Here is a 16,461-nt window from a genome sequence, read left to right on the forward strand (position 1 = left end):
TAATATTTTATAAGATATATAATTTTTAATCTGTACCTATATTGAATTCAACTATATTTATTCAGGCTCAAGGACATTAATAATTATTTATATCAAATGTTCACTAATTCAACTTTGTTATAGTTAGTTGTAATTCAGTGTACTTACCTACTACATAATCATTTATTATATTTTTTGCTTTAATGATATGGGAAATAAATATTAATATGATTTTTTTTTTTATAAGCTGTATTTAATTTTTTATGTTTTTATGGTATGAATATTATATAAAACTGTTTGCGTTATTGCTAATATGTTATTCGTTAGATAATTTTATTTTAAATAGTTTATTAACAATTTGGAGTGTCAGACACAGACATATAAAAATACTGTAATTCTTAAATAATATTATGTCCCTATGATATTGGGAAGTTATGATAAAATGTATTGGATTTTTGAGTAAAACAAATACAATCAATCAAAGCCAATATTGAATATATACATTTAATCCTATATCAATTATATTTTATAATAAATATATTTATCAATAATGTTAAATAATTTTGAACAAATAAGAAAAAGTTTATATACTAGGTACCCAGTAGTATAGTATAATAATAAAAAAATAGTTAAAATAAATAAAATAATTAGTATGCTACATACTATATGTATCTAAATGAATAAAATAAATAATATTTGAAACAAATTAGATAAATTACTTCTAAAACTATTAAACAATTAATAGTTTGATTTGTATATTATGCATCCATATTTACTCTTTTATGGGAGATTTATTGCTAAAAATCAGTAAAAATATAATACAATGACCTAAGTAAGCAGTACCGTGTTAAGGTTTAATGCCACTGGTGGCACACATATTTTTCCGCCTCATACCCACCCCTCCTCCCACACAATACCAATCATTAAAAAAAACCTTGTATAATATAGTGATTAAATGAATACAGTTAAGATATTTTGTCGCATTATCACTTATTGGACAAAATATAGGTGTTGGGCGTAGGTATTTACTATTTAGCATTTATGTAGGTACCTATATATAATCAATTACATACAATATAATTATATCAATCATATAAAATATAATTTATATTATGTTTATTTGTTATGAAAACTAATAAAACCGACATAAGCTACAAAAAAATATGCGGTAAAGACTATAATGTTGTCAAGATCAACATGTAAATTAAATTTTATATGTAGACTATAGAACACAATTGATCATTTCAAAAAAATATGTCTAATATATTGAGGTTTAAATTTAATATACCTAATAACAACAAATTATTAAATTTAATTCTAAAAAATCATGTAAAATATAAACCGTAGAAATAAATAATAGTATGTATACATATTTTTAAGCTTTTCAGGAATTCAAACTATTTTTTTTTTCAAAACTTTTTTTATAACAAATTTATGAATGATGTTTTTCCAATCCATTTCTTTCAAAAGATTATTTTCAACCTGACTATAACAATATAGCGATAATTCTGTTATTTGTAAATGATGTTTAAAAATAAATTAATAATTCACCACAACTGGAAAAATGAAAATGTGTGCTTGCGTTGTAGTTATATCACTCGTTCTAGTATTATCACGAATTCACAATAATATGGGCATGCTATTACTTATCAAGAACCATTTAAGGTTAATTGTATAATAATTTATAACGTTACTACAATAACTGTACGTTAATTCTTGTCCATCGAATTTCTACTGCGTATGTGTAGGTAATATTGAATTTAACTTATTATATCTGTATAATATATTTCCTATATTTTAATATTTAAAAAATGTATGAAAAATCTGTATATGAATGCCGTTTATGAAATATTTTAAAATTTTTCCGCTGGGGGAAATGCTCCATTTGCCCCTGTTAAACACGCCTCTGTAAGTAAGTGTATGAACATAGATATATCTAAGACTAAATTATAACAAAAATCATAAATAATGTATATATGAGCAAAATCTGCAGTATAAACATCAAAATTGACTAATACTACATTTTTTATATTTTATTTAATTTTATTTCCCCCATAAATATCACAAGTTATCTTATTTTGTAAATATTCATCTCTTAATCAAAAGAAATATTAGTTATTTAAATGACTTAAAAAGTTTAAAATTATAAAAAGAACAGGGATGGTAAAGAATAAGTGCTTCTAGCAAAGGTAAACAAGTTAATGAAAATAATTACTATAAGTAACATTTGATGAATTAAGCCACATTAATAAAACTGGGAGTAATTAATATAGTTCATGTATTAAAACATGTTTTTAATAAAAATACAAAAATACTAGTTTTAAAATACTTAAATGTGATTGTATTATGCTTAAAATGAACAGTTGGGTTAGTTACTTTCACATTACTTGTGACAAAATAAATAGGTAACAAGATTACATTTTTGATACAAAAATTATAAAGCAATAGGCAATAGTATTATATTATGTTTTTATCTCATACGTAACTAGTTTCAATGGTATTACTTTCAACATTTAATTATATTTAAAACTAAAAATAATACAATTATTTATAATGACCAATTTATGCATATTATAAACATTCTTTTTATAAACTATATAATAACTTATAATTTTCATGTAATTAGCTTAGTATTCCCAATCAAACTAAAAAAAGTAGAAGTTTGACATCAGCATTTTGCACTTGAAGGGAGTGGATTTATTAAATTTTAGAAACGTTAGTAAATCGATAATATTTTTAAAACATTTAAATAATGTGTATTAGTATCATAAAAGTAAAATTTATTTTTTTTTTAATCCTATACCTACACATAAAACATCATTATTAGTAATATTTGAACACATATAAACATAGCATAATTATCAGTATAAAATAATATTATCACAATAAGACAACTGATATAAATATATTTTCCTTATCAAAATAGTATTTGTTGAATGCTCCAGGTAGTTTGGTTTTCATGAAGACAAGAACACAAGAATGTTAATTTTGTATTAAAAATTCACAATACATAGTTATTATCATTAATTATATATAGTATTATTACTATATATATTATCAATGTTATTATTATGATCCGAGAGTTTTCTTCAGTATTTCAAGGTCAAAGATAAATAAAAATATACAAATAACAACGCATTTTATTCAAATAAAGTATTTTTATTATTTAAACATAATTTTATTTCAAACGAATAAAATAAATTTGTATGATATTCCAACTTAAAAATGTGTGGTATTATTGAATGATATAAATATAGGGAGATTTAATAATAATAATAATAAGAAAAAATTGATAGTATAAAAATTATATTATTATATAGAATAAGATAAAAAATAAGTAACAAGATTGGATATAAACAACTAGAAAACTCTGACAAAGAAACTCAATAGAAAGTTGAAAGACTCACATCAATGTTATAATAAATAAACAAAACAAACAACATTCAAGCAACACAAATTATACTAATTAAATATAAGGACAAATTCCAAATAAAAGTTTGATAATTAAAATTAAACCACGATAAAGTTATTTATAAAGCAGTTAATTACTTTTTTTTACAAGTGTTTTACATTTCACAATAGATTTGAATAATGATATAAATTATATTTATTTTCCAATTAAGGTGCAATCATAAATACAAATAAAACTAAAGCGCACATTCCAAATTTAATGAAGAAAATCAACTAATGATAGACTATTAATATTTAAGAATAATGAGGCTATGATTTTTTTTTTATAATTCATCCTATGAAAGTGAACAACTTGTAATTAATTTCTAACAATTTATTATCTTTCTTCATTAAAAATGGAATGTATATCAATGTTTTAGTTACAATTCTCAAACATAAATAGATATAAATATATAAATACACAATGACTCCTATTTTTTAAGAAATATAGAAGAATATTTATATAACAAAAAGAAGTACTTTTTTGTAAATGATTTTACATGGTTAAGGTGCTGTGAATGTTAAATTATTACTTGGAATTTTCCATTTATTGTTTTAATCATTTTTGTGCTTTTATTGTTTACATTTATCTAATAATTTTTTTCACCTTTATAACTAGACATAAGTATTTTTCAACTCTTTACCGTTTTTCTCTGCCAAAGTTTTCTACTTATCGTACATCTAAACGCCTATCACATTTCTCTATCAAACTCTTGACATATTTTGAACTTTAAATTTGAATAATATTTCTTTCACTTAATTGATTTTCATAATCTTCAGAATTTTTATGGAATATGAATACTTTTGTTAAATTCATGGCCAAACAACAATACCTATAAGAAAAAAAAATATTAATACGTAACGTAACATTTTAAGTTTAATTAATAATGTATCATAACAAAATTGATCAAAATAATGTAATTATTTTATCTTATTTTAATATAGACCAGGGATGGCAAATAGGATTTTTTCTACGTGCTAATTTATGACATAATTCAAAAAAAAAATTCTCAGCCATGCCACAATTATTTTTATTAACACAGCAAAATACAAATACAAAATATAAATGAAAAATTATTGATTTTAATGTAGAAAATTATGTAAAACTGGAAATAATGTGAAAAAAATATTAAATTATTATTGTTTGTTAGAAATCTTTTGCTTCATTTTGGTTGAAAGGTTTTTTATATCTGGTTGATATGATGTTGATTGCAAGGCAATACATGCTGCCGAATCTTCCTCCGTTAATCTGTTCCTAGCCTTTGAATGTGTATGATTTAATACCGAAAAGAGACTTTTGCAAGCATATGTTGAAGAAAAAATTGTTAACAATGAAATTGCTAATTTTTTGACAGAAGAAAAATTTTCTAGAATATTATTCCATACTTATTATGTTGTCAACACCGCAATCTGTTTCTTCGTTATGTATTCGATGACGTTCCAATTCTTCGATACGCTCTCGCATATTCACAAATTTATTTGTCCAAATTGGATTAGTTTGCAAATTGATTAACTGCATTTCTAAATTTTCTAATCCCATACAATTAAGATAGTAATCATTAAAATCTTGCACATCGAATAAATCGGGATAATTAATAATTTTTATTAATTTTTCAATTTTTTTAAAATCATGAAACCATGAAAATATGGACAAATAAAAGTTTTTCGAGTGCCATCGAAAATCTCACGCGTGCCACCTATTTGCCATCCCTGATATAGACTGTGATCAAAAGTACAAAAAACAATTATATATGATTCCAAATGCATTAAAGTTAACATAAGGCAGGATTATATTAGCTATATTATTATTATTAAATATTTTATTCTTATAAATTATTTAAATTATTATTTATAATATTATTTAACCTATTTAATTTTGATTTTTTTCTGATTTAGTACTTTTGAAAACATAAAATATGATCAATAATATTATCAGTTATAATTATAATAACTAATAAATATATATATAATACATTGGTATTGCCTTGCTGTAAGATTATCCTAAATTAATATCTGGATAAGCTTCGTAAATTAAAAAATTATTGATTATTTATAAAAAAATATTAATTGATTTAGGGGAATGGGGAATCATATGGTACTGCAAAAAATCGTAGAGGGGAAAGACACAAGTTAGGTTATTAACTTCCTCATTAATTATAGGAATTATTATTATTCAAAAATTTGTATTATCATTCATTATAAATTAATACTTATAATTGTATTAATTACTTACCAAATAAATATAATTATAAAAGCTAAGTAGTTTTTTTGTTCATATAAAAATTGAGATAGGTGCTAAATTTATTATTGATATTTGTGTAAGAATGTATAGTATAATAATTTTCAACATAAGCTATACTTTGTCTCAAACAAGAATAATTTTTTTTTGCGACTGTCTGCATTGGCAGTGGCAAGCCCAAATTTCTCAATGACAACTTACAAACATTCTTAATTAATAATATTATTATACTTAATTTGAGGACCGCCCAATAGTATGGGTCGTTGGTGAGAGTAGAAGATGCGAGTAAATGGACAACAATCAGTTGACTGACAACTTATTATTCTCTTTTGAGACAGGATATAATTAACATTTTATATCTTAAAATAAGATCTCAAAAATTATTAAGAGTTAAATTTAAATGCATGATGTGGTCTTAACTAAACCCTTTCTTGATATAACAAATAGTAAAAAAATTTACCTTGAATCATTGAAGTGATTTTTTCAGCTCCACCGTGGAACTTCTAAGTCTTTATGGAAATGGCAAGGTAGTGGTGTTCAGAGAAGCTTATCCTGAATTAAAAAAAAAAAAAACATGTTTATTTGTCTTCATACTTATGGTTAGATACATAAGAACGTAAGATAAATATTCAAAGTAAATGAAATTTTCTGCAGTTATTCACTTTGTACTTACATGCTGTTAGAAGCACCATAGATATTTTCTTAAATGTCAGTAAACCAATAACTTGTCGTCAACTGTGTAAAAAAATATTCTTCGAGTCGCGACGTCGATTCGATAGAATAACCGAAACAGTCTACGGGAAGCAATGATTTCGAAAATGTTATAGATCGCTAAAGTGATTAGAATCGATGGCAAATCCGAACGGTCGTCGTCGCCTGATCGGACGCATGGATTAAGAGATGACTTGGAAAAATAAAAACAAGTTTGTTGGTCGGCGAGTAGCAAAATAAACAATAATGAAGACTGTATCGCAGTCCGCAATAGCGGACAGCCGTCAACAACCAAATCTGTGAAGATAGATCTCGTACATTACCCGAAGCCGACAATGCTACGTCGCCAATGGCGGCGAAGCACAAGAATTTAAAAGGCAAACGCTGGACGCCGGAGCGTCCGCCGCCCGGACTGTAGGTATTGTTATTGTTTACAGTCGTCGCTCATCCTCATTGGTCGCCGCCCGCCAGTCGGACCACCTCAGCAATCCTGCGCAACGTTTATACCACGACCCCGATACTAGTTTATGCAACCAAGTAACAGAATTGAAACGAAAAAATACACGGCACTTTTTGAAAACGTCCGTACACACTGCTCCCGATGTTCCGCCAGATACGCTGCACTACAACTGAGTAGTGGGTAGCGAGTACATTCGTTCAGCGCGGTTTCAGCCGTTTCGATTTTTCCAAACAAATTCCAAATATCCCAATAGCAAATGCATACCTAATGCCTGTTTATGGAACTATTAATAATTAATATTAGCATTGATTTTAAACTAAAATGTATTACCATATAATCAACGGTATTAGTGAATCAATTCGTTTGATTGTTAAACGTATTGTATTCTATTTTATTTTTTATCAACTAATAACTAAAGCGCATTGCGATTTTTCAATTCCTAATCATGAACTAAGTTATTATTATTTATTAATTTAACAAATTATTCTATGCCCCGTGGTTGTGTGGAAAATTTTAAGTGTTATGAAGAAATTAATATATTAAGAACTTTTTTTTTACAGTGTATAGTGTATGTAAAGAAAAAAAATGTACGAATTAAATTCCAAAGATATTTATAGGTAAGTAACAAGTTATTAAGTTATTTTGTACAAATCTAGCTATTATTAATACATTTAATTATGTTAAGTACAATTATAATTATTATAATTAGGCTTGACAACATTATTAACATACTAACTTTTGTTTTCCAAATGAGAACTGAGAGTCTGAGAACTACCCTTTTTACAATAAATTATCTGTTCAGAAAGTGCTTTTTTAACATTATAATGATTAATTTGTCTAAGTATAAATTTGAACGAGTAATTTCTGAGTTCATAAAATGTATCAAGGATAAAGGTTTCCTTGTAGCGTCATGACGCCGCGTCTAGACGCTTACCCATGTCCAGACCGGTAGTTGGCGTTAGACGCCGCGTCTGGACGCTGCAGGGAAACCGTACTTTAAGCGAGACGGGTTTTTGTTAATAAAGCTTTAGCATAATATAACACCAATAACTTTGCTAAACTGAGTTTAAAAATGTCGAGCATGGCTATATCATGATATCTATTGTGGGCTTGTGGTTAATTAGTAAATGTAATTATTATATTATTATTGATTCATATTTATAGTTTTCCAAAGATTATTGATATTATATAGGACTGGTTGTAATACCTACTGAAATATATTTTTTTAAGTCATAAAAAGGTAACGTAAAAAAAAAAGAATGCGTCGATTTATATTAGAAATATGAAAATCCATAAGGATTAGATTACCATCTTAAATCTTAATAATAATAATAATGGATTAGACATTAAATTAGGAATGCGGAGCAACATAGTTTGAAATCGTATCATACCACTAACACGGTCAAGTGTCAGGCGTCAGCTAAAGCTAAAGCATGTCCAGCAAACATTTCTCAAGTGCTGTGTTTTTATTTTGAGAATTTAATACCAATTGCATAATTACTTTTTTATTCTTAGTGTTTTCGACTTAAAATTGTTAACTGATAGAAAGGTTAATTAAATTTGTGTTTTTGTTTCAAATTAATAATTTCAATAATTCGATAAAGATGTAACAGTATTATTGGGTAACATCATATCAATTTTCTTGTTCCAAATCGAAATTTTCACCATTTCCATTTCTTTTCTATTCCCATTTCTCCTACACATTATCTAAAATCAACCCTTTGTAAAGGACGATGATGTTGGCAAACGAAGACCCATTATTTTTCATTTGATTTATTGTTATTACAAGATAATTACTATTGTAACAAGTGTTGTTAATGATTACTATTATGATATCATTTAAATGTAATTTCCTTACTAATTTTTTTTTATAGTTTTTTTTTTTTATAAATTTTTTAATTTGCTAAATTTTAGTTAAGCTTTTTAACTTTAACGTATTTTAAATTGGATTCAACCTATAAATTTACGTATAAATAAATTGTAATGATTACAATGACTTATGTAGTTATGTGAACATAAAAGTATAAGAATGCATCTGTTTAATTAATTTACCACGCTTTTATTTATTTATTATTAAAATATTTATTTGTAATTTAATACCTAAATTGATTTTAAAATCAAAACCAGAATTTTATCACATAGATACTGATTATGAGCTTTAACAATTTAAGTTTGTAGATTTATCAGTTTTTATCTTAGTATAATATAACGGCATACGCAAAACAAATTTTGTTACAGATATAAATAAAAAAGACATCATTAAAAAATCATTTTATTCTCATCTTCGGTAAAAATCTAATAAATAATATTTGATTTATTTTCAAGTTTTATAAGTTTCTATTCAATTTATCAAAACTTACAATAATAATGTTTGTGTTTACTAAGATATTTTATTTTGCTCAAATTTTTATTTGTACAAATATACGTATAAAATTAAAATTTTATGTATTGTAATTTAAAATCAAAACATAATTTTTACTTGTATTTAATAGTGTTTAATACTTTAATGTTTAATGACTATTGTTTAGAATAGTAATTTTTTATTTATACTAGCAATTTTTAAGTTTTTAAGCTTGACTGGCCTTATAGGTAACTATTAATTTTGTACTTTATACGTGGATTTTAAAATTGATCGTATGTATTAATTTTAGATTCAGAGTGAAGCGAATATAAACATTCTTCCAATGTATTTCATAGTTATTGAAGGATATTTTTTGTGTGTCTTGACACTATTTAGAGAAGAAAATTGTTTTTAATTTTCAACAATCAAATGAGATTTTTGGTAGTAAATTTGGTCTACTTGGAAGTTGATTTCACATTGAATCAAAAGTGGGAAATTCAAGTATTTTTCTAAGTTCTTAATTGGGAATCTAAATAAAACCAGTAGGAATACTTACGAGACACCAGTTTTTGACAAAATCGGTTTTATATTGGTCGTAATTACGAAAAAAATAATCAAGATGACTTTTCAATTAATACAAAATATTTTTATTAGCATTTTATAAAATAAATATAACGACATAACACTTTCAAAATATTTAAGCTATTTTTAACCTTTTTATAGAAATTTCAAATTATTAATTACTTTGGATTTTCAGTTTAGGTATATTGATAAAAATGTCAAAAATATATCGATTAAAAATGACTAATTAATTATTATAAAAGTTATTCACTGGATCAAAATTCTTAAAAAAAAGGTTCCACAAAGTGTATTCTTATATTTGTACAAAAATATTAAAAATACATAAGCACAATTTTTATTTTGAAATCCATTTGTAGTTAAAATTTATACGAATTATGTCAAAATTGCAAACTCTTTTTGAATCTAAGTATTAAAAACTTCATACATAGTTTTTTATAAGTAGTTCTTCCTGAAACAATAAAATCTAAAAAATATATAAAGACAATAATGATTTTAAAACATTTTATGTTCCAATTAGGACGAAATTACTTATTTAAACAATATATAACAATATATTAATTATTTTGTTACAATTCAAAACATATTCGTGGCAAGTTGAACTTAAATGTATTTTAAATTATTATGAATTCTTCTATATGCAATGACAATTTTTAATTTATTTTAAAATATTATTTATTTATAGGTAATCTATTTTTATTGTTATACAGTATTTACAGAAAGATGTTATTACATTTTGTGTTATATAAGTTGGTATAATATGATTTAAATATATATATTATTTTAATAATTAAGTACTAATAATAAGATAAATGCAATATGTTCGGAAAAAATTATATCAACCTATTATAATACTAAAAGTAAAATAAATGACTAATAGACAATAGTTATATCATAATTATCATTTGGTGATGTAGGCTTCAGGGGCGTATTTAAAATTTTAGACTTACTTCTAGGGGGGGGGACTCAATTTTTTTTTTAATTCAGGCTCAACATTTTTGGTTATATTTAAATCAGGTGAATCCTTAATATTTGGTGTAGTTCTTATTTAACACCTGTCTGTGTTTTGAAAGTTACACTTGTGTATTATTTAATTCTTCACTAAGTATGGACCCGACAAAAATCCCAATTCATAGCTACGCGTATCGTATACCGAACGCTTGAAGTTATCAAAATATCACGTACTCTCGTTGTGGTGGTTTGACACGTATAAAATTAAACGATTTAATTAAAAATCACGCGCAATGTATAGTATGTACGAATTACGACATGCGTAACCGTGAAATGGATATAATATACAATTATATGCATTAACGCCAATAACTACGATTTATGATATTATAACTATCTTAAATCGAGTTATTATGTGATATTGTATCTAAGTATTCTTATATTTATATTTTTATATACATTTTTTAGGTGGCTGTAAGCCCGCGGGCCGCCGTGCCGCGCATAATATATGTATATAATATAGGTACAATTGTTTTTAATTTTTTATGAACTTTATATTTTTTTTTATTGACAAAAGTGGTACTAAAACCTTCAGCAGAGTGTCGGGTATAACAGTAAAAAATTTCAGCCAAATCGGTTCAGTAGTTTTCTCGGTTAGCGCGGTCGCAGAAAAACCCTTACAATTTTATATAATAGTGTAGATTTTTGTAGAAAATCAAAATTGTTAATTAATTTAATTTCGTTTATTCATTATAAAATGATCCACATTAAAAAAATTTGAAGTGCGTATCCTACTATATCTCACATAATATAATCGATTCCTTAAATACGGATTCAGGGGGGGGCGATCGCCCCCTTCGCCCCCCTAAAATACGCCCCTGGTAGGCTCATAGACCGGAAACGCTCAGAATCTTTTTCGTATACAATGATATATTGCTGAATTCAAATTTAACGCACCAATGATAGTGACCTAGTGTACAGAAAAGCGGTACTCACTTACCTGCCTTTATTATTATTATTATTATTATTATTATTATTATTACTATACGGAGACACGCAGTTGTTGTTATAAATTGTATTGTTATGTTTTTAAGTGCAGTAAAGTACTAAAGCACAAACACTGAATTATTTTAATTATTAAAATGTATAAATGACAAAAACCACATGTCTATTTTCCGGGTTGGTGCCACTCTATAAATAGTATTGTTTGACCACTGACCGGTCGAATTATTTACATACAATAATTATTATACATTTATAATATCGCAAATTATTACTTTAGATATTATAGGTATGCAGTTTTCAGAACTAGTATTAAGTTACCACTGTTATAAGGTATGATTAGATCTGCATTATTATTATAATATAATTACCTATATATTAATATGATAATATGAGTATTATAAAGTGACGAAAATGTACAATAATAAATTGATAATTGTACGCCACGTGACTATTTTTTATATTGCTTAGGTACATATATTTTTCATAACTAAACAAATTAGATATATTCATGTTAAGTTAAAAACAATACATTTTAAATAAGTGTCATAGAAGCATATTAAATTAACGCATTTTCTATTATGAATATATGAGGCTCTGAATAATAAATATGATCAAAGGTGTCCGTACTTTTTAAAAACGTATTAAATTTTCGAAATCTACACAAAAAATTGACACCTATGTTGACAGATAATTAAATTTTTTACAAGGACTTTTTACAACTAAATTACGCTTAAAAGAATTAATAAGCAAATAGTTTTTATAACTGATTAGTGACTACCTATTTGTACTGTTAAAATAATTTTGCGTTAATATAAAAAGTTTAATAGCCTTTAGAGTTTTTTAATTAATTTTAAAATTTAAAACTAATAAATTGTACCTCTATAAATTTATGTAAAAGATTAAGGAAAAAGTCCATGTTTATATTATTTTACGCATAAATAGAACAGTAGATGTATTAGATAAAAAATATTTGACGATTTGTAAGTTGATTAAACATGATATTAGTAATACTTACCATATTTCGTTTTAAAATATATTCTTTTATTATTCAACTAATCATACAGAAAAATCCTTAAATAAGTATCTTGTGTATATAAAGTACAATATTGACAACTGATTAATAATTCAATTTAGATTTCGAATTAATTTCATTGTTTTGTTTTAAGCAAACACGTCAGAATATAATTAGAAATTTATAACTACTTTTTAATCATTGTTAGCTATAAGCTCTATAGTCATTATTCGAATAAAAGTCAGTTATTAAAGATTAGGAAATAAAGTTTAAAAGATTGAAACATTTATAACCAGAGGGGTACCAAACAAAAGTTTTTTTTTAACTATAACTTTTAATTTATAAATTGTAATTTTGTTTTTGTTGCTTTCTGACGAATGATGTCTGTAGTTTACCAATTACCGGGGAATGTGATAACGCAATTCTCCTTATGTTGTGGTTCAAATGGAAGATACATTTTAGTAGTTATATGTCATAGTTGTAATTGAACATAAAATTATCAAACATTTAAAGACGAAGAACCTTTTTTTTAGACAAGGAATCTGAAACTGAATGACAGAATGTCTTACGGGATAACCTAAAGTTGATTCATTATTATCGTCTACAGCAGAGGTTCCCAAACTGTTACATTTTTTAATCATCTATTTGTCGATATTCAATATCAGGTTTATTCACTAAAACAGCAAAAAAAAAGGGCCGCCAAATTTTAAAAAAATCCTAAAATGAGTTGTACAATAAAAAGTTCGGGAACTTCTGGTCTATTCGGCGTAGACTCTGCATATGTGTATATGTATAATATTCTGTACCTATACATTTTATATATGTGTTAATATGTATACAGCACCAGCCGCAGAGATATTTTTTTCACCGTAAAAATAATACTGTTTTACAAGAAATAATATAAAATTATTAACATGATATTTTAATAATCACAACATAATTTGTGAAAGTAGGTCAACCAAAAAATTATTATAGTAATATTAAATTATAGTATTTCACTATATAACAGTGTATTAATTACAAAGTTATAATTAGGTTTAATTTGAATTTAAAATTAATTTTTTTTATTTAAATACCGTGAGTATTTGAAATATAAATTAGAAGGGTTAAATCATTTTTTTCATGAGTTTTTAAGTTAAAAATGTATAAAATTGAGAATTGCAATTTTTATTATAAACCTAATAATATAATATAATGTTTATTATATTATGTAATTTTAATATTATTTAAGAAAAATAGAGACTTCATTTTGAGTTTACAATATTTTATTTTAAAAGTATATATGTTTAAAATAAAGTACCTATATATTTTTATTAAATGTTACTTAATAATAATTAAGACACTAAAATTTCAATATGTCCTAGAAATTACAATATAATATTATCTAATTGTATTATATTAATTGTATGTCATTTTATTTTGTATCATTTATTTTTAGCAATTAAAAACTTTCAACATTTTCTATCGTCGACCATCGTATATCGAAACAAAATAAATATTATATGCTTTTATGTTTATAGTTATAATTTTTTAACTTCTCGCAATCATTATCACGAAACCCATGATGATAATCAAAAATTAACATAATTTTTGGTATTTTATTATTAAAGTATCTAAGAACAAATGCAGGTATTTTGATAAGTATTTTAAATATGTATTTAAATACTCAGTAAAAAAAGGGATTTGCCTAAAAATATTACTGTCCAGGAGGATAAATGATAGTCTTTGAAACACTGACCGGAAATTGTATACAATATGGCTAGACTGATTATACCAAATAGGAAAAATTAATAATAAACTTAATTTAATAATAATAAAAATATTAGATTTAAATGTAATATTTATTTTATTTTACACTTATTTGATTAACATTGGAAAATTTTTATTTATTTATAAATATACATTTTTACTTATTTATTTTGATACTTATTGCCATTATGGCATTTGAAGATGCATCAAATTCCAGCAGCTTTTCACTTGTATCTTTTTGTTTCGCATATTTCACCACAAGTGAAAGCCCCTCCGATTACTCTCGCAGTCTCACCGACCGCGGACGGTTACCTCGTTGCTCATAATGCGCAATCGCCATTATCTCGGCACTAGGTGACAACTGAATGTTGTCTCAATGTCTTGAATTGTCGAGTACATCATCAATATTAAAAAACTGTTCCTTGCAAATTGTAAACTGATTTCTACTGTAATCATGTTGTAGTCTACTTTTGGTTGAACCTTGTAATTTCCGGTTTCTACTGCAAACCAAACAAAAAGTGGTAAAAATATCCAATAAGCAACATAAGCAACTTCTTCAGAACGTTTATGAGTTTAAAGGCACATAAGTTTACAAATGTTTAACCAGATTATTAAATAATACTTAGTTCAAAACGATAAAAATTGTCTCTTATGATAAAGTACGAAAAAAAAAATTTATACGTTTAATGGCTACGTGTTATGCACAATAAACGCATCAGTTTTAGCATTGTATACAATGATCAGTCTAAATGAAAAATAAATATTTATAATTTACATTACCCAAATATTATGTGCATAGTATACATATAGTATATAAAATGCCCGGTCTGTGTTTACAATGACCAATTTTTCTATTTGGACCGTAACATAAATACAAATAATTTAAAAATATAACTATAGATACTTTTAAATTTTTAAAGTAATATTTTTTGGTATCTTATATATCTACATAATAGTTTTTATATAGCATTTTAATGTCTTACATTGATTGTATAGATCATTTTACAAGTAAAAATTAAACTTCTTGCAAATTTGTACTAATTTACACTTTTACATACAATATGGATTGTATTTTCTAATTCAAATCATACTTCCTTTTCAATTATTTTTTAACGTTATTGAATTGGAAATAGAAATAAATGCACTAAAAAGAAAAGGTATTTTAGTTACATTAGGTACTCAAAGTACACTCTAAACCTAACATATTATAGAGTGACTTACTACGTTTTATTATTGATATTTTTCTGTTTTATTTTAGTAATGATATGCGCTCATATCATAATTGTAATAATAACTGCATAGCAGTTTGAATATAATAAAATAACAGTCAAGTAGTCGCGCACAGATAACGGTTAATTTTAATAAACATCTTTCATCACTGATGAAAGGGACGATTTACATTGTAGGGTCACATAGAAACTCCACATGTGTTTTGGACAATAGAGAATAAGGCGTGTGACTTTTCTTGTGTGCCGGCAGAGACAAGGGATGGCCCAATGAGAGTCTCTGCCACCAAGGATAAAGCTAGATCTTTGGAAATGCGGGGGCCTTTGATGGGGCCGCCCGAAACTCTGGCCGGTGTGGGTGGTATAACCAGATCGTCTCTCACATTAGTGCATGCGCATTAGTATCATTAGTAACATCTTTCTACAGTTTACACCAAATCATACGAGCGTCAACTAGGCCTGTTTTCAAACCGGATAAGTTAGTGTTGTTTTTCATTTGGATTTTCGTGTCTAGAGAATTTTTATTTGTGTCACCTCATCATGTCACTACAATATATACAGTAGACGCCGCTTATAAGACTCACTCTGGGACCAACATAAAGTGAGTCTTAAAAGCGAAGTAAGAAAAAAAAATTTCAATTGCATATTTATGAATTTTATTTTACTATTTATTTTGCTTTGATTTTGATCTAATTTAATATATATTACACACCTATTAAATACGAAAATTGCAAAAATGTGAAATTCGATACAATTTGT

General features: G+C 25.5%; 1 long non-coding RNA gene across 1 annotated transcript; it reads right to left on the minus strand.

Moving 5' to 3' along the window:
* Positions 1 to 3,487: 3,487 nt before the first annotated feature.
* Positions 3,488 to 6,801, minus strand: LOC113557027. Its single transcript, XR_003405568.1, has 3 exons — positions 6,342 to 6,801; positions 6,129 to 6,220; positions 3,488 to 4,262 (listed from the first exon to the last, which is right to left on the minus strand). It is a non-coding gene; the product is annotated as an uncharacterized LOC113557027 (long non-coding RNA).
* Positions 6,802 to 16,461: the final 9,660 nt, after the last annotated feature.

Source organism: Rhopalosiphum maidis, chromosome 3, assembly GCF_003676215.2.
Source record: "Rhopalosiphum maidis isolate BTI-1 chromosome 3, ASM367621v3, whole genome shotgun sequence".
NCBI lineage: Eukaryota > Metazoa > Arthropoda > Insecta > Hemiptera > Aphididae > Rhopalosiphum > Rhopalosiphum maidis.